The sequence below is a fragment of the Pongo pygmaeus genome, chromosome 9, assembly GCF_028885625.2.
Source record: "Pongo pygmaeus isolate AG05252 chromosome 9, NHGRI_mPonPyg2-v2.0_pri, whole genome shotgun sequence".
Taxonomy (NCBI): Eukaryota; Metazoa; Chordata; class Mammalia; order Primates; family Hominidae; genus Pongo; species Pongo pygmaeus.
The window spans coordinates 128,024,173-128,044,060 of record NC_072382.2 but is presented as its reverse complement, the minus strand read 5'-3'; the positions used below and the strand labels follow the sequence as shown (position 1 = coordinate 128,044,060).

General features: G+C 41.9%; 1 protein-coding gene and 1 pseudogene across 8 annotated transcripts in view; one reads left to right on the top strand and one right to left on the bottom strand.

The window, feature by feature from the left end:
- Positions 1-19,888, bottom strand: part of FAM118B (family with sequence similarity 118 member B) — a 49,808-nt gene that overhangs the window by 29,513 nt on the left and 407 nt on the right. For 3 of the 8 annotated variants that reach the window (XM_054441559.2, XM_054441557.2, XM_054441561.2), the window contains exon 2: positions 3,075-3,143. The exons of 3 other annotated variants lie outside the window; for them this stretch is intronic. The gene's annotated coding sequence lies outside the window, so the exon portion shown is untranslated. Of the gene's footprint in view, positions 1-3,074; positions 3,144-9,409; positions 9,445-19,888 lie in introns of those variants that run through there. 2 more of the 8 variants (XM_063671601.1, XM_063671602.1) reach the window with 1 other exon arrangement.
- On the top strand, positions 17,468-17,617 carry LOC129009216 (U4 spliceosomal RNA; annotated as a pseudogene).

Sequence of the window (19,888 nt, the reverse complement as noted above, 5' to 3'; positions counted from 1 at the left end):
TTACCTTATTTTACAGATGAGAAAACCAAGGCACAGAAAGATTGTGTACTTGGTAGTACCAGTATTCAAACCATGGCAACTCTGCCTCTCAAGTGCAAGTTCTTAACTACGCTATTGCTAAACAGGAAATGCTCAATGGAACATTTCAGATTTCAGATTTTTTGGATTAGGGATGCTCAACCGTTAAGTATAATGCAAATATTAAAAACAAAACAAAACAAAAAAAAACCCCAGAAATCCAAAACACTTCTTTCTGGTCACAAGCATTTTAGATGAGGAATAATAAACCTGTATTAACTTTTCAGCCTAAAAAAAAAAAAACAAAAAACTTAAAAGTCCAAAACTATCAACAAAGGAAGTGCCTGCATTCCAGAAAGGAGATTTACCTGAAATAATCCCAAGTAATCCTTAACAGCTGCTTCTTAACTAGGCACTCCATTGATGCAATCTTGGCAGTCAACTACATTCAGAAGCTGGGAAAACTACTTTCTCCAGTGACAAGCACTATTTGTTATATACTTCTCACCACCACTTATCCACCAGAGCCTAGATCTGTCCTACCATTTTCTCCTGGAAATTATGTAAGATCGTTTTTGCTGGATTCTATTTCTGCCAGATGGCCAATTCATGATGTCTAGACCTGAATACTAAGCTTTCTGACTTATTTCTTTACACAGTCAACTTTTCTGAAGGTCCATTCCATCTACTATTACTTTAAAAAATTAAATATAGCCAATTGCTTCTGACTGAGAAGGTTTAGGGTCTTCTTATTTAGGTACTGAATGAGAGGTAACTCAGTATGCCTACATTATATCCAATCATATACTCATCCTGTTTTCTAACAGAGAAACATCTTTTCTTTAGCCTAAAGGATGCCTCACATGATACAATCTCACATGTATACCCCAGTGGCATATAAGCACAAACCATATTTTATTCCTTCTAGAGTATTGTTTTCAGGAAAAAAAATCAATTTTAGCATGTACCCTAAACAAAATGCAGTTATTGCTAAAGAGCTTCAAAGCTAGTTCACACTTTAATTTTTTTTATGTGATCACAGTTTGAGTTTTCATTTTTGTGGGACTTGCTATGTATAGCTAAAGTGGAAAATGTTTTTCTGCCACAAGAAAACAAAGTCAATTACCTGTGGCAGTGTCTTCATTACCTCAATTACTGCTAAGCCACTGAGAAATCCTTCAAGGCCAATAGAGTACAGCAAAATAAAAGTCAGATACTTGGTAAAAGATGAGCAAAGTAACAGCAACCTCATTAACAGAAAAGTCTTCATATGAGACAGAACACTTGTACTTTGAAACCTGTCATCTTGGCAGGAAATGTAATGCTTCTATCTCTGGTGGATGAAAAAGGAAAAAGGGCGAGTGTTCTAGAAAAAATCCAGAAGAAACATGGTAAAGGGACAAGAGAAAAGGAACTGGTTATCCAAATGAAATTAAGTTTGCACACAGCAGAGGACTTGCGGACTTGAAAACATCAAAGAATCCCAGCAGCTCTTGTTTTGATAGCATCTTGGTGCTAAAAAGATAGCAAGCTCTGGGCTTCCCTTCACTTAAGAATCAGAGTGAGGTCTCCCAGCCCGCCTTCTTCATTCTGAGCTATGTTTCTCCTGTATGTCCAGTGCATACACCTCTACTCAAACAAGTGACATGCCAGAAGGAGCTCAGAGTAATACACTTGGGTATATTAGCAGACGAAATAAATCAAATGGAGAGAAAAATTCTAATGTTTTAAAAAGTATTTTTGCCTGGAAATAAAAGATCTACAATTACCAGCTTGAGAAAGTGGTACGTTTCTTGCTGTAAAAGGATCAGCAAGCTTCCTCCACCCCCTTTTAAAAAATAAAAGTGACTGGAATAAAGAATGGTTTATTTCTCTAGCATAAATATAGAAAAGGGTTAACTTCATTTCTTAAGGGAAAAGGGTCACTCTCTGACTTGAGAAGAAACCCTTTCTAACTGTGGCTCTTGGACTAATTCCAACACATCTGGGTTTTTAGCAACTATCGGATTTGGGAGGAAGGGAAAGATACCCAGAGTGAAGTACTACTAAAGAGTTCTCAACAAGCTTGTCAGTAGTGAACAAATTAAATAAAATCCTAAAGACTTTGCTTGGGTAGTTGATGAATTCAGTTCCACATGTAGACTGCAGCCTTTCCCATCAGTGGATAAAGCAAACTCACTGTTTCCTCCATCTCAGCACACACAGAGACAGGAATCATGTCTAGCTGTGCCAAGATCTGATTTCTCTGTGGATCCCAGTCTTGAAATATTTCATCTATGGTGAACTCGACTGGCTCCTAATTTTATCCCTTAGCATGCCTGAGACCCTCTACCTTCTGTCAGATAAGATCTGTATCACACTCATTTCCTGAACATGTGCTTTAACAGAGTCACTGAGGAAATGCCAGACTGATGCCACTTATTCTTGCCATTTTACCAGCAAACAATGACCCCTATCTGAACAAGGGAAGGAGAAAGACCTCAATAGAGGTAAGGTTTCTGAAAGACATTAAGGATTGAGAAGAATAACCCCAAATTCTGGAATGCCCTTTAACTTAAGCACCCCAAATAAACCATACTGGTATTCCAGGCTCAAGAGCTCAGATGTGACTGGACACGGTGGCTCACGCCTGCAATCCCAGCATTTTGGGAGACCGAGGTGGGTGGATCATGAGGTCAGGAGTTCGAAACCAGCCTGGCCAAGATGGTGAAACCCCGTCTCTACTAAAAATACAAAAATTAGCCGGGTGTGGTGGCGGGTGCCTGTAATCCCAGCTACTTGGGAGGCTGAGGCAGGAGAGTCGCTTGAACCTGGGAGGCAGAGGTTGCAGGTAGCCAAGATCGCGCCACTGCACTCCAGCCTGGGTGACAGAGCGAGACTCTGTCTCAAAAAACAAAAAAAAACAAACAAAAGAGCTCAGATGTTGCTTGTTATTTTCTATTATAAAGCCAAAGTAACGCATATGTATAGGGAACAGAAGTGTTTCAGGAAGAAATAATGAACAAATTGAAACCTAATTTGAATTAGAAGTTGGTGACTGGAGGTGATGATTTTACCGTGCAAAGAATGACAACTTCTTTCTTTGTCACTGCTTTCCTCCTGTGCAGCTTCTGAGAAGGTATATCCTGAAAATAATGACACATGTTGCTAAGGAAGGAGATTTTTAAAATATCAGATATTTCCCATAGATCAAGTAGTATGATCATACAAACAATTCCATCATAAATGGCATAGGTTATTCATTAAAAATGAAATTGAATAACTCTTTAAGGGCAAGAAACTCTTTAAGGACTCTAGTGAGTCCTTAACAATTGGATTTCTACTACAAAAATAGTGTGGGCTACATATGGGAAATAACCTTCAGTAGCTTACTTTTATGTCAACAGAGTAAACACAATATACTGCATACAAATGCAGATTCTTCCAAGTCTGGGGCATTCCAGAAGATGCCATCATTATAAAGGATATTCTCTATGAGTTAAAATTTGAGGCCAGGCGCGGGTGGCTCACGCCTGTAATCCCAGCACTTTGGGAGGCCAAGGCGGGTGGATCAAGAGGTCAGGAGTTCAAGGCCAGCCTGGCCAAGATGGTGAAACCCTATCTCTACTAAAAATACAAAAAATTAGCTAGGTGTGGTGGTGGGCACCTGTAATTCCAGCTACTCGGGAGGCTGAGGCAGAGAACTGCTTGAACCTGGGAGGCAGAGGTTGCAGTGAGCCAAGATCATGCCACTGCACTCCAGCCTGGGCAACAGAATGAGACTCTATCTCAAAACAAAAACAAACAAACAAACGAATGAAAAACTGACAAGTCTTAATGCAGGGAAGACTTTTCTGCCATAAAAATTAAAATGGGCCAGGCCGGGTGGCTCACTCCTGTAATCCCAGCACTTTGGGAGGCCGAGGCAGGAGGATCACTTGAGCTCAGGAGTTTGAGACCAGCCTGGCCAACATGGCAAAACCCCGTCTCTACCAAAAATACAAAAATTAGCCAGGTGTGGTGGCACACACCTGTAATCCCAGCTACTCGGGAGGGAGGCTGAGGCAGGAGAACTGCTTGAACCCAGGAGGCTAAGGTTGCAGTGATCTGAGATTATGCCACTGCACTCCAGCTTGGGTGACAAAGTGAGATCCTGTCTCAAAAAATAAAAAAAACAAAAACAAAAAAATTGTTTAGTAAATATATTCCACTTAATTTTCACCCCTTTTCACTTCCTTGAGGATTTCCAACTTAAATAGAGCTGAAAATTAACAAGTTTTTTGGCTGGGCGCAGTGGCTCATGCCTATAATCCCAGCACTTTGGGAGGCTCAGGCAGGTAGAATGCTTGAGCTGAGGAGTTCAAGACCACCCTGAGCAACATGGAGAAACCCCATCTGTACTAAAAATACAAAAATTAGCCAGGTGTGGTAGTGCATGCCTATAGTTCCAGCTACTCGGGAGGCTGAGTTGGGAGGATCACTGGAGCCTGGGAAGTCAAGGCTGCAGTGAACCATGATCATGCCGCTGCACTCCAGCCTGGTGATAGAGTGCGAACCCATCTCAAAAATAAATAAATAACAAATTTTGAAAATTAAAAAATTTTACCATTAAAAACCCTCAAGTGTAACTGACTGTCTGTAGTGATTAAGTGAATTCACTTGGCTGCCCCAGGTGAAATATCTTGGAGGTCCCCACATTGTGAGCATGGAATCCAAAACCCATTGATAGCAAAACCAAGAACAGAAGGATAAGAAAGATATGAAGTAGATCTGTGTTACAATTATTCTTAGAATTAAAAGGAAAATAAATGTTTTACAACATGAAGAGGTACAAAAAAGTCACTCAAGTTCACTTTATTCATTCATTCATCATTACACAATTACTTTCGAGTTCACATTCAAGTGTACAATATTTTAGACAGATATAATGGATTAAAAATAATTGAATAAAAACCCATCATAGGTTTAGTTATATATAAAATCCAGTTATCAGAGTACGAACTAAAGAGGGATTTATGAATAAGCTTGTGGCTGGGCACGGTGGCTCATGCCTGTAATCCCAGCACTTTGGGAGGCCAAAGCAGGTGGATCATCAGAGGCCAGGAGTTCAAGACCAGCCTGGCCAACATGGCGAAACCCCATCTCTACTAACACTACAAAAATTAGCTGGGCATGGTGGTGGGTGCCTGTAGTCCCAGCTATATGGGAAGCTGAGGCAGGACAATCGCTTGAACCCAGGAGGTGGAGGTTGCAGTGAGACAAGATCATGCCACTGCCCTCCAGCCTGGGTGACAGAGCCAGACTCAGTCTCAAAAAAAAAAAAAAAAAGAAGAACAAGAAGTTTGTTTTGTTTGAGAGCATTCAATTTCTCTCTTTTATCATTCAACAGTTAATAAATTTAAGTCTACAAAATGCTAGGTGGTTTTTTTTTTTTGGACAGGGTCTCACTGTTGCCTAGGTACGATCATAGCTCACTGCAGCCTCGACCACCAGGCTTGGTGATCCTCCCACCTCAGCCTCTCACGTAGCTGGGACTACAGGCACATACCACCATGGCTGGCTAATTTTTGTAGACACGGGGTTTCACCACATTGTCCAGGTTGGTCTTGAACTCCCAGGCTCAAGTGATCCGCCTGCCTCAGCCCTCCCAAAGTGCTACAGTTACAGGTGTGAGCCACTGCACCTGGCCAATGCTGGGTTCTTGACCTTCCTATTTAAAATGGCAACAGAACTGGAGGCCAAAAGAGGTAGTTGCATTTCCTTTTAAAGAAAAAGAGAGTAGACTAGTAGATTTGGGGGTGATCTATATGCAGTCCTGCCTGGGGGAAGGAGAGAAAAGGCCTGTTAAACTTCTGAAGGGCCTTTCTAACTCACAGTGATAGGAACTTGTAACCACGTTCTTTTTTGGCTGTGAGAAGAATGTGGACTATTTTTTGCCTCAGAAAGTAAAAGATCCATGCTTCTGAACATTTTATTTAGTAATCTTCTTCTTTTTCTTTTTTTTGAGACAGAGTCTCACTCTGTCACCCAGGCTGGAGTGCAGTGGTGCAATCTCAGCTCACTGCAACCTCCATCTCCTGGGTTCAAGCAATTCTCCTGCTTCAGCCTCCCAAATAGCTAGGATTATAAGCACCCACCACCACGCCCAACTGATTTTTGTATTTTTAGTAGAGACAGGGTTCCACCATGTTGGCCAGGCTGGTCTCGAACTCCTGACCTCAAATGATCTGCCTGCCTTGGCCTCCCAAAATGCTGGGATTACAGGTCTTTAGTAATCCTACTTCACTCCAACCTCATGGAAAACTAAGCTGGAAACAATGAACAGCAACTCACAGAAGAGGATTCAAACTGACCAACCATGACAAATTGGGAAAGGAATCAATCTGAAGCTTAAGAAACTACAAAAGGACACTCTACTTACAAAAAATAAAATTCAGAAACAACACGGGAAAGGATTAGCTGTGGGCAAGTATGACTGGAACAGCTCTAGTGATCTCACTGGAGAAACTGGGTGTGGCTCTTTATAAAAAGTATTGTGCATCTGAAACAAAGACAATGCTGATGCTCTACACCCACAGAATACACGTGATGTACACACAACTTGGGCAATATTCTACTATAGTGGGTATTGATTATGACCTTATGAAAGTAGTGTGCCAAATTTAAGACTGGAAACTTAGGGAACAAATGGAAAATTTCACTGCGTCAAAGAACAGAAAATGTGGATTGCCAAATAAAAAATTGAAAAGGATTTGGTGCTACTGAGCTCGAAAGAAACAAGGGACCTGAGAAAAGCTGCTCTTAAAGGGCAGTTCTCCCTAAGCCCGCAATCGCTGCCTCTCTTAAGATGCCAAGTGCACCTGGCATCTTTGTGCCATCCTCTGCTGCAAAGTAGAGCCTTTTGGCTTCTAATCTGGAGATCTAGAAATTGAAATGGCAAAAGTCTTCAGTTTCTTATTCACATAAAAGAGATCTTGTTTGCTCAGCTGCCCTACGAACTGAATTTAAGGAACATTTGCATTATTTTGGAATTACCTAATTTGAGTTAAGACATGAGTCTCGGTGTTTACAGGTTACCATCTGCAGAACATTCATGGGATGGGAGATCTCTGCCTAATTATTCATCTGTTTTGGCTTATTTTGAAATTGACTGAGGAGAAACACATTCCTAGAAAGCCAAGATATTCTCACATTCCCTCCCTCCAGCTATACCGGCCTCTTCACTGTTCCTCAGACAGGCCTGGTACACCCCGACCTTGGGGTTTTCCTTTGTATAGATCATTCCTTCTGCCTGGAATGTTCTTTCTCTATGTATCTGCACAGGTTTCCATGCCTTTACTCAGACTGTACCTTCTCAATGACGCTACTCTAACCATTCTATTTAAAATTATACCCCCTACCATGTCAGCTGTTCTACTTTTTATTTCATAGCACACAGCACCCTCTAACATACCAATTATATTTATTAGTAGTATGACTCTACTAATTTTTTTTTTTTTTTTTTTGAGACAGGGTCTCGCTCTGTCACCCAGGCTGGAACACGGTGGCATGATCATGGCTCACTGTAGCCCTGACCTCCAAGGGGCTCAAGCAATCCTCCCATCTTAGCCTCTCAGTGCTACAGGTGCTACAGGTGCATGCCACCATACCCGGCTAATTTCTTTGTATTTTGTAGAGACAGGGTTTTGTCATGTTGCTCAGGCTGGTCTCAAACACCTGGACTCAAGCAATCCGCCTGCCTCACTCTCCCAAAGTGCTGGGATTAGAGGCGAGAGTCACTGGACCTGGCCCTAATTATATTTATTGTTATCTGCCTCCTCCACTAGAATGTAAGTCCCTCAAAGACAGGGGTCCTTTGCCTGTTTAGTTTATGGATGTAGTCCAAAAGTGCAGAACAGTGCCTGCCACACAGTAGGCATTCAGATATTTATTTCACAAACTAACTCAAACAAAAGAACACCCTGTAACTGCTTTTAATAAGGACCATAAAAAGTCATGTTAGTTTTTAAATGGAACAAATGGGAAACTATGTACACAAATAAATCAATATTCAGACTACCATTCTTTGGATATGCCAATGGTCCTAACAGTGAATGTAATCTTATTCTAGCAGGCAGAAGAAAACTTCAACTTAAGGTTCCAAGACCACTGTTTGGCACCAAAACATTTTATATATAAATCACTTTATAACTCAAGTCTCTGATGTCTATGCTGTAAACTGATTTTTAAGGGTTGATTCTTAGGAGAAGAACTATTTCTGGCAAATGATTCAAGGGCATCAGTATTTTGAGCTAAGAAATCAGTTTCTCTTATTTTACATATTAAATCTATCTAAAATACAATTAGAGAAAAAAGAAAAGCTTATGTAGCAGCAAAAGACATATACATATTTTTTGAGACGGCATCTCACTCTTTCGCCCAGGCTGGAGTGCAGTGGCGATCTTGGCTCACTGCAAGCTCCGCCTCCCGGGTTAACGCCATTCTCCTACCTCAGCATCCCAATTAGCTGGGACAGGTGCCCACCACCACGCCCAGCTAATTTTTTGTATTTTTAGTAGAGATGGGGTTTCACTGTGTTAACCAGGATGGTTTTGATCTCCTGACCTCGTGATCTGCCCACCTCAGCTCCCAAAGTGCTGGGATTACAGGTGTGAGCCACCGCACCCGGCCCCAGCAAAAGAGATTTCAAAACACAAATTGGGTTAAGTCACGTTTGAATCATTCCATGGCTTCTCACTGTGTTTAATAACATTATACTCCTCATCGTGGCTACAAGACCTGGCATGATCCAGTGTCTACCATCCACACAACATATATCCAGCCCCCTCCCTCACTCGCTGGGCTCTTGAGGCGCACAGGCCTCTTTCAGTTGCTTGAACACCCCCCCTCCCCCACCCCACCTCAAGTTCCCAGCTGCAGCCTTTCCTCAGAGTTGATATTCTGCAAGGGCCTCCCCACACCCTCCTCCTTGGCATCTCAATTTAAATGTTACCATCTGTAGCCTGGTTTTCCACTCCCTTTACCCCAAGTTCTTCATTTATACTTCAGTTCCTAGTTTGCATCTCACAGTACTTGCAATTATTGCAATTCTCACCCACAAGAATAAAAGCCCTTCTAGGGCAAGTACAGTGTCTAATTTATTTATCATCCTATCCTCATCCCATAGCATAGTTCCTGTTATAAAGTGTGTATACGGTGCCGAAAATGTTCAAACATTTGCTGATCGAATGAGTGTGTATCTACCATTAAAGTCTAAGGGATCAATTGATATTTCTAATTTTCTGAGCTGCAAAAATTAGGATGAATTTGGGAAGGTTGTAGTATTTTCTCTCATCCAAACAAATACCTTCCATGCTGATATCCACCACTCACCTGTTTAAAGCTGTTCATCCCTAAACATAAAGATTCTCACCTGCTTTGGAGGAGTCTTCATCTTTTAGTTTTTTCCTTCCTAACAACAAGAAATTAGGATCACATAGTACTTTTGTTGAAAGTCTATAGATTTGTTTCATAAAACAAAGCTGCATGCACTTTCCTCTCAGTCCACTTCCATTTGTAGTTCTCCTATGGCCTGGCCATGATTATATTCTGTATATGCTTGTAGAATTTTAAAATGCTAGGAACTGAATTAGTCACAGGTTACTACATTTTCACGTTCAAATATCTGTTAAACATCAAGCACTGTGCTAAGAATATTAGTATTGCTGCATCCAGTTCTCCTCCAACAAACACTACATAGCATTGACAGTAAGCCAGGCACTGTTTTCTACACTTCACAAATATTTGCTCTTCTGTGAGGAGGTAGATGCTATTATCATCTCATATCATACATGGTATAGACAACGAAACAGAAGCACATAGATGTTAAGCAGCTTGTTAAAGGTCACACGACTATTACACATTAGACATGGAGTCAGTGTTCATGTTGTTAAGACACAAAACAATACCATCTCACAAAAATGAACAAGCCGTGGGCCACTCTCTTAACAAGTCTACACCTTTGGAGAAACAGAACTATAAACAAATCTTTACAACATGTTTGTGCCAAGTTTAATACGCCTGGATGAGGTACCAAGGAGATGAGCACTTCTGCTTGAGGAAAATCAAGGAAAGCTTTATGGGAGATAAATACCCTTATGGCAAAATTCAATGAAATTGTTGGTGTTTACCCTCCTCTGCCTCCTGAAACACCCAACACTGAAGTCCATCTCGCCTTTTCCTGGTCTTCCTCCCTCCCCTCTAGTGGGAGGTCTTCCCTGTTTCCTAAACGTTGAGGATCCACAGGGCTCTCTAGTCTATTCCCTTTACATACTCCCTTCCCTTCCCACCCCATTCACCCCTAGACCTTAAAATACCAACTAAACGCTAAGGACTCCCAAAACGCTACCTTCAGTTCAGATCTCGGTGGTGCTTCAGGCCCAGGAGATACCCATGTAAGTTTCAGTCAGGCAGCCCTTCAATACTGAAAGGTACTTTCAGACTGTACTTCAAACTTAAAAGCCAGAAAACCGTTCAACAACCTGCTCCTTATCCTAAGTTATACAGATCTCTGAATAGTAGAAATAAGCTATGTGATAATATTTATAGGCCATTGTTTCTTTCTTTCTGTTTTAAGCACCAACATATGTATTTACTGATTTTGGAAAAACTGTCACATACTTCAGAATAATGTATTCGGATCATTTCTAAACAAGAGAATATGAACCAAAGGGAACCCAGGGAAGAAAGTAAATCTGTAACCTTAAACCAGCGTGATATTATTTTCAGGATATTCTTTTTTTCCTAATAAAAATTAGCCAAAAATTAATATTCTTTTTTTTTGAGACGGAGTCTTACTCTGTCACCCAGGCTGGAGTGCAGTGGCTCGATTTCAGCTCACTGCAGCCTCTGCCTCCCGGGTTCAAGCTATTCGCCTGCCTCAGGCTCCCAAGTAGCTGGGATTATAGGCCCACGCCACCATGTTTGGCTAATTTTTGTATTTTTAGTAGAGACGGGGTTTCACTATGTTGGCCAGGCTGGTTTCAAACTCCTGGCCTCAAGTGATCCACCTGCCTTGGCCTCTCAAAGTGGTGGGATTACAGGCATAAACCACTGCGCCCGGCCTACTATTTTCTTTTATCTGAAGATGAACTGAGAGCTGAAAAGCACTGTTTAGATCTGAAATAAGAATCTGAAAGCTCTTAAAAAAAAAAAAAGGCATTATTTGTCACAGAAGCCATCAGAACAACTAGAGACCAGGCTACCTAACAGAAATAGCTCTAAAAACATTGTTTTGCCAAGCAGGTAGCATCAGTCTTTTTTGTTTGAGACAGTCTTGCTCTGTTCCCCAGGACGGCAAGATCATGGTTCACTGCAGCATCAAACTCTGGGGCTCAAGGGATCCTCTTATCTCAGCCTCCTAAGTAGCTGGGACTACAGGTGCGCACCACCACAGCTGGCTGATTTTTAAATTTTGGTGTAGAGACGGGCTCTTGCTATGTTGTCCAGGCTGATCTTGAACTCCTGGCCTCAACCAGTCCTCTTGCCCTGGCCTCCCAAAGTGTTGGGATTACAGGCATGGGCCACCAAGCCCAGCCAAGCATCAGTCTTAAAAAAAAAGTGGCCAGTGAAAACAATTGAGGGTATTAAAAAAAAGAGAGTGAAAACAGAAAGCAGGTTAGGGAGACTAAAACGTACTTTCGTAAGGAAGTGAAGGAGGTCAGTGGAAGACCAAGGAGGACTCTCAGGGAGCAGCCAGAAAGCTGGGCAGCCTGGGCCCACAGGAGGCAGGTGGAGACTTCATTCAGGAAAAAGAGAGCACCTTTCCCCCAGATTTGAAAGTAACAGATCACTGCAGGAAATATGCAGAAAGAGCAAAATGAAACCCTCTTTCCTCCAACGTGGAACTAACCACTGCTGACGGGTTTATGTGGAGAAAAGCAGTTTTTAAGAGGAACTCTCGGAATAAATGTGAGTATCCTGGGTTCATGTTCATATCAATTCTAAAAACTTCATTCATTAGAGTTTGTCCCTGCTTTCACACCATAAATCTTCATACATATAAGCTCCCCCTTTAAAAAAAAAATTCTTCCTTCAAAAAAAAAAACAAAAACCTCAAGCAGCTTGAGCACTACTCAAGCTGCTTGAGTTTTTTTTTTTTTTTTTAGTTAATTTTAATAAGTATAGTAGTGCATGTTTTCTGCAGTAGAATAAAGAAAGCAGCAGTCTACTTCTAGTGGCTGGGGGTAGGGAGGCGCTGGGGAAGAGCAGGAACCTAGGAAGGGTCAGCAGAGGGTAGCCACTCCCCAGCCCCATGGACGAGACTCCTGAGGAATCCGTAAAACTGCGAAGTACTAAGTTCTGGCAACAGATCTCAAACCTGCTCCTTAGCAAGAGAGCTAAAAAGAGAGTGTTTCTTATGTACTCTGTCAATGTGACTCTTAAGGCATATAAACAATAGGGAGACCCTGTCTCTACAAAAATAAAAAAATTAGCCAGGTGTGGTGGCATACGCCTATGGTCCCAGCTACTTGGGAGGCTGAGGTGGGAGGATTGCTTGAACCCAGGAAGTCGAGGCTGCAGTGAGTCATGATCATGCCCACTCCAGTCTAGGCAACAGAGAAAGACCCTTTCTCAAAAATAAATAAATAAATAAATAAACAAGAGCTGAAGGATAAGCTTCCAAAATAAACGAGGAAAACAAGAAATCTGTGCTTCTCCTTACGTGATACTCCTGTGCCGCATTCCATGACACTAAGAATAGAAAACACGACAACTTCTGTCCTTACGGTTTACTTCTTCATCTTTTCCCAAGTACCCATTAAAATGGCAACAGAGGAGTTTTTCTTTTTTCAAGGTATAAAACCAAGAATGTGAGGTGCAGGAGAGAAGCATTCAATTTTTCAATGAATTTTTGGAGATGGAAAGCAAGCTTTAAATGCAGACCTGAAAATGTGGATTGGCATAAAGTCTATTTAACTAATGCGCAAATTCTCTTCCTCATCTCCTATTTTCATCTATTTTCTCCACCTCCAAATCCAGAGGTTTAGAGAAAAATGAACTGAAATCTGAAATGGGTCTGGAGTAAAATACATCAGCAGGAGCAATGAAGAACTGAAAATACTGATTATGTCAAAAGATGCATACTAAAAGGTTCTCCAAGCCCCCATCCTTGTCCCAGCAACCAATGCACTGTCAGCTAAAGAAATATTAGCAAACATATACATTTGTACAAACATATACACAAAACCCATATATACCAGCCACCCTATAGTAATGCCCACCACCCAACAAGACCCACGCTGGGAACTTAAAATGACAAAAAACAAAACAAAAATGAACAGTCAGAATCATGACACATTCAAAGAAATCCCACAATAAAATAATTCATTTATTCCTTAAATTATTAATCATCTATTTATCGCCAGGCACTGTTTCAGAGGCTGGAATTATAGAGGTAAACGAAAAAAAAAAAAAAAATCCCTGCCCTCACAGTATGTTTATTTTAGTGGTGAGGGAAACAAGTAAATAAATATGTGGGATGCTAGATGGTGGGAAATGCTTCCGGAGAGAAACAAAGCAAGGAAGTGAGATGGAGGTCTGCACTTCTCAATCCAGCGCTCTCCTCACTGAGGTGACATTTAAGGAAAGACTTGTGGATTCATCCAAAGTGAGGTGTGGGAGCAAGTCACTGGATATCTGAGGGAAGACATATCCAGACAGAGGCACAGGTGCAAAGGCCCACATCACCTGGAGGAAGTGGAGCCCGTGCAGAGAGGAAGAAAACTAAAACACTCCAGCGGGCCCTCTGAGCCCACCATATCCACATAACAAGAATGAAGATTACAAAAAGGTATCAAAGAAAAATTAAAGATTGAGCGAAAAATCACAGAAATAGTACAAGAAAACATCCCGGAACTAGAGGACGTGAATTTCCAGAATCAAAACCGTCTGTGAGAAGCCAGCACAACAGCTGAGTAAAAGACCCATACCCTGGTGGTAATACACATCATGAAACTGCAGGACACCAGAGATAGAGAATATCCTCAAAGCTTCCAGAAGGGGAGAAAACAAACAAAATACGGTCATGTAAGAAGGATTTGTATCACCATGTCTCTAGAGCAATTACAGATGCCTTCAACATTCTGAGAGAACCTTACTTCCAATCTAGAATTATATAACTGCCAAACTATCAAATAAGTGTGTGGGCAAAACCAAGTCATTCAAATACTTCTTAGAAATAACTGAAGTATGTGCTTTTAAAAAATAAAGACATAAGCCCAGAAAGAGGAAGATACGGTTCCTGCACAGGAAAGGGCAGGTCCAGGAGGACCCCAGGGCAGCAGTTCTTGAGAGCAACAGTAAAGGCAGGAGGAGGGGGCAGGGCTCCAATAAACGGACAGGTGATACATTTGAGCTCACAGAAAATGTTACTGATAAGAATGTGACAAATATATTGGAGTATTTGGGAAAATAAATTAACAGTAAGTACATGAGAAACACAGGTGAAGGCCAACCTACACACCAGGAGGAACACACTGTAATAGATCATCCAGCTCAACAGTGAACAGTATTTGACAGAGGTGTAAGTACATAAAAGCTACCTGTTTTAGCAAAAAATTACAATAGAACTGTATTAGAGGATAGAGGGCATGGAAAAAGAGGAAAGTGGTGGGAGGCAAGAGCTAAATATGAATCTATCTATCGCAACAAGAAATCAACAGGCCAAACATGAGGGGAAAACCAAGAAAGAATAACAAACCAACTATTTAGCAACAAGAAGATACAGCAGACTCTCAAAAAGTCTTTTTGTTCAACATCGTTTTTTCATAACATTGATGAGAGAATAAGTGATTCCTGGCTGAGGTCACCTGTCTGGGTGGAGTTGGCATGCTCTCCCCATGTCTGTGTAGGTTTTCTCCAGGTATTCTGCTTTCCTTCCACGTCTCAAAGATGTGCCTACTAGGTTAGCTGGTGTGTCTAGATGGTCCCTGTGTTTGTGTGTGTGTGCATGGGCACCCTATGGCATAGATGGCGTCCTGTCCAGGGCTGGCGTCTGCCTTGTGCCCTGAGCTGCCAGCATAGGCTCCAGCCACCTGTGAGCCTGAGCTGGAAAATGCATGAATGAATACAAATTACTGGCAAATAAAAATCTGCAAAGTCTATGGTAATCATCCAAATGCACAACAATAAATGATGTGGCACAAAAGCTCTCAGCGAGCCTGCCCTATTGGTGATTGATTGCTTTGGAACTGAGTGTAGTGGTAGGAAATGCTTCTGACAATTTTCACTTTGCACACATTTATTCCTTGATTTAACCCACCACCACTATGACTGCAGTAACTCACTGACTCACCAAAAAGTGGGTGAAAATCTTACTTGTTTCAGTGTTTCATGTTAGAAATGTTTGGGTCTTTATTTAGAAGTTGGGTATGTTTTTGTGACCAGAAAAACGCCATAGAAACCATATGGTAAAACTGGTTTTGTTATATGGTGTTTCAAGAATACTGATGTTGACAACTTACTGTAAAGACAGAGCAAAGGAGGAAAACAACTGAGTGGTTGCCTCTAAAGAATGCAACTTTGAGGTAGGGAGGGCAGAGAAACGGTTTTTGTTTTGCTGGGTTTTTTTTGGTGATGGAGTCTCGCTCTGTCGCCCAGGCTGGAGTGCAATGGTGCAACCTTGGCTCACTGCAACCTCCATCTCTCCAGTTCAAGCGATTCTCCTATCTCAGCCTCCCAAGTAGCTGGGATTACAGGCAGACGCCACCATGCTCAGCTAATTTTAGTATTTTTAGTAGAGATTGGGTTTCACCATGTTGGCCAGGCTGGTCTTGAACTCCTGACCTCAGGCAATCCACCTGCCTCAACCTCCCAAACTGCTGGGATTACAGGTATGAGCCACCGCACCTGGCCTGAGAAACTGTTTTTTAATTACAAATCTTTTATTACTATGTGACTTTTAAACCGTATTACACAAATTACTTTTTCTTTTTTGAGATGGGTCTGTCTCTGTCACCCAGGCTGGAGTGCAGTACTGCGATCACGGTTCACTGCAGCTGCAGCCTTGACTTCCTGGGCTCAAACGATCCTCCCACCTCAGCCTCAAGGGTAGTTAGGACCACAGGTGCGTCAGCATGCCCAGCTAATTCTGTGATTTTCTGTAGAGACGAGGTCTTGCTATGTTGCCCAGGCGATCTCAAACTCCTAGGCTCAAAAGATCCTCCCCGCTAGGCCTCCCAAAGTGCTGGGATTAAGGTGTGAGCCACACACCCCGCCCCCATTTAGGAAATCTTTTTTTTTTGAGACGGAGTCTCATACTTTCACCCAGGCTGGAATGCAATGGCGCCATCTTGGCTCACCGCAAGCTCTGCCTCCTGGGTTCACACCATTCTCCTGCCTCAGCCTCCCGAGTAGCTGGGACTACAGGTGCCTGCCACCACACCCGGCTAATTTTTTGTATTTTTAGTACAGACAGCGTTTCACTGTATTAGCCAGGATGGTCTCGATCTCCTGACCTCATGATCCGCCCACCTCGACCTCCCAAAGTGCTAGGATTACAGGCGTTAAGCCACTGCGCACGGCCAGAAATCTTAAAGTATATTCCAACACCACTCAATGAAGTAACCTCCAAATATAAACATTAGCTCAGTGGCAAAAAGTTAAATTCTGGGGACAAGAGCAGAATCCGGTTTCTTAGTATCAATGCTAAATGTAGTCAAGATAAATCTGAAATAAATCCCACTAATTCGGGCTGAAAGATAAGTATGTAAGTATCAGTGGAAAATCTTCATAGACTAGAAACGGAGTTGCAAAAATCTTTTAAATGACAAAAACTGAAGCCCAAATTATTTGTTCAAGTTCACAGCGGCTGAACTGGGACTAGTCCCACATCTCCTGGCTCCCAATGACTGCACTTTCCAGGGCACCTCCCGAGAGTTCCTGCTAATTGCCTCCTTTAATCTCTCTAAAACCATAAAACAATGTCCAAGTACTTCCTGCTCTTCAAGGAAATGGAATCGCTAGTTAATCTGCAACTAGCAAATCACAGTTTGAGGAGGTGTAACTTAACTTTATGCCACTAACTAACCTTAAATTTGTGATAAACGCAAGTTCCTTTATTAGTTAGTACTTGTTTATACTTGCGAAATACCAATGCAGCCTTTTTGTTCCTGAATAGACTAGGAAATATCTTTAAAAAGAAACTATCAAGTTCTTCTTTATATGGTTATTTTGGTGGCACATATTATGATATATCAAAATCAATGTAAATAAGTCATGTTTGAACAGAGCCGTACTCTGCAAGAATGAAGAAATCACTAATAGAATTTCCTTCCTTGTTCTAAGAAAACATTTAGACAAGAGGAGTTCCCAACAAATGGACTATGACATTGGCGCAGAAGTGGAAAAGTGAACTGCCTAAAAAAGGACCAGTTGAATGAGGAACAGGGAGGAGGCAATACAGAGGTTAAAAAAAAAAAAAAAAAAAAAAAGTTTTTTGCAGTGGCAGTATTGCAGCCAATGAGGTTTATCTGAGAGGTGATTATTGCTCCTTGAAAATTGGAAAAAAAAAAAAAAAAAAAAAGACATGACATTTGCATAAATTCTTTTTTTTTTTTTTTTTGAGATGGAGTCTCACTCTGTTGCCCAGACTGGAGTGCAGTGATGCGATCTTGGCTCACTGCAAGCTCCACCTCCTGGGTTCACGCCATTCTCCCGCCTCAGCCTCCCGAGTAGCTGGGATTACAGGCGCCTGCCACCACGCCCGGCTAATTTTTTTTTTTGTATTTTTAGTAGAGACGGGGGTTTCACCATGTTAGCCAGGATGGTCTCGATCTCCTGACCTCGTGATCCGCCCGCCTCAGCCTCCCAAAGTGCTGGGATTACAAGCGTGAGCCACCGCGCCCGGCCACATAAATTCTTTATATTGAGAACAACTCTACTTTAAATCACCAAGTGCCTAGACTCACAGGAGAAACATTAAGGATGTCCTAACTTATGTACCCACACTGGCTAAAGCTGTACTGTCATACCAAACAAAAACTTTGAATTCTTTAAATTTCTCTACAAAGTTTCAACAAGACAAACCTAAAAGTTCCTTCTCCAGAAAAAAGGGACCAATATTTTTATTCTTAGTCACTAAGTGTGTGCTTTGAGTTAACCTGAAACCCTAGAGCATAAACTCTGTGTCACTAGCAATGACATTTGAGTTGGTTCTTCATTTTGTTTCCTGCCACAGAAGGCCAATTCTGCAAGAACAGGTGTAGTTTCTTGAATGCCATAAGGTTAGGGTAGAAACAGGCTCTCCCATCCCCGACACAAAACCATAAAAGTCCTGTACCCAAAACAAGTTTTTAATTAATGTAATGATATGAATTTAAGTCCCAATGTCAAAACTTCAGGGTCCTTGGAAAAGGGAGCTTCAAGTATCTAGGTAATATGTGATGTTCAAGTGAAATTAGAACCTAGGTCTGGAGCACGGAAGGTAATAATTCTTTTAGGGTGGAATTTCTCAACTTTTATAGACCTCTGTCCTACTGGTAAATTTGCAGGGGGTGGGTGGGGAACAGGAGAAACAGATGTTTCCCAATCTCCCTTGGAAATCTTTGCATTTGTATCTGGATCTGCATTTACACCTGCCTTATAAGAGAAACGTAAACAAGCCTTGCTTCTTTCCCACTTTACAAATACACCTGCCTCTACCTTCATTCTTCAGGCCAAACATTGACAGAAATAAGACAATTCAAAATGTTCAGACACACCTAGCATACATTTATGATGCACTTCAGCCATCTAACAGATATTGTGAGTTTACTATGTGCCAGGTGAGTGGATTAAAAAAAAAAAATTCTTCTAGGGACTCAGATCAACAGCAGCTGCCAAGAGTACGCCTTGACCTGCATAACTCAATTAATTCAAACTCAAAGGAGTTACAGTGTAGGGTAAAAAGACCAGACCTCATCACTGACCACCTAGATTGTAACTAGTTTTCCTACTACCAAACCCTTTCCTTCCCCATTTGTCCTGCATTCAACTGCCAGATTCATTTCCAGAATGCCACTTTCAAGGACTCTCTCTGCCCTACTCGAGAAGCTTCAAAGACTCCCCACTACGTATCACCTCTAGTTCAAACTCTTCAACTTGAGTCTTCCATGAGTAGTTCCACCTGATCAACTTTGTTTCTTGATGGTACGGCTCCCTTTTGCCAAACCCTTTAGGAGGTGTAGAACCCAAATCTAATTCAACTACCTATTCTCTAATAACTCCTCAGGCAGCCTTCATTCCAAGCAGTCTTAAAAAATTGTTCCCTCTATCTTCACAGATCCATTAGTTTTCAGGACATTCTTTCTGAACTCAGCATAAGCTTTCCTCTTAACAAATGGCAGGTATATCCCAAGTTATTTTTAACACTACCATCCCAAACAGATGTTTATCTTCCCAGCCACCCCTGAGTGAAATCAGAGGGAGTCGCTTGCAGTTCGGGCAAGGGAATCCCAACATCGCATCTCGTGAGAGGAGGTATGGTGTGGTTGCAAACTATGGAGAGGAAAAATAAAGGAAACAGGAAAAGTGAAGGTCTGTGCTCCGTACTTTCATCTTTTTCTTTAGGAGGAGTAGGGAAGGTAGGAAGGAGACCCCAAGAAATGAATTCTTGAGGAAGGACAGAAAAAACACTCACAGTGCTTCCTAAGTAGGAAATAGGGGTTGGGGGCCCTTGATAAGGGAAGGGGCCGTCATCCTTAGGAGAAGGGTACAGGTTACAACGTGAAACAAAGAGGCCGGGAGTTGGAAGATGAAGGGTGGAGAGACTACAGAGATCCGGGCATCCGATCAAGAGGGTCCCTGACGCGTCCCGCAGGGGACCGGCGGATCACCGGAGATTCAGTGGCTAAGAGGGACGGCGTCGGTGCCT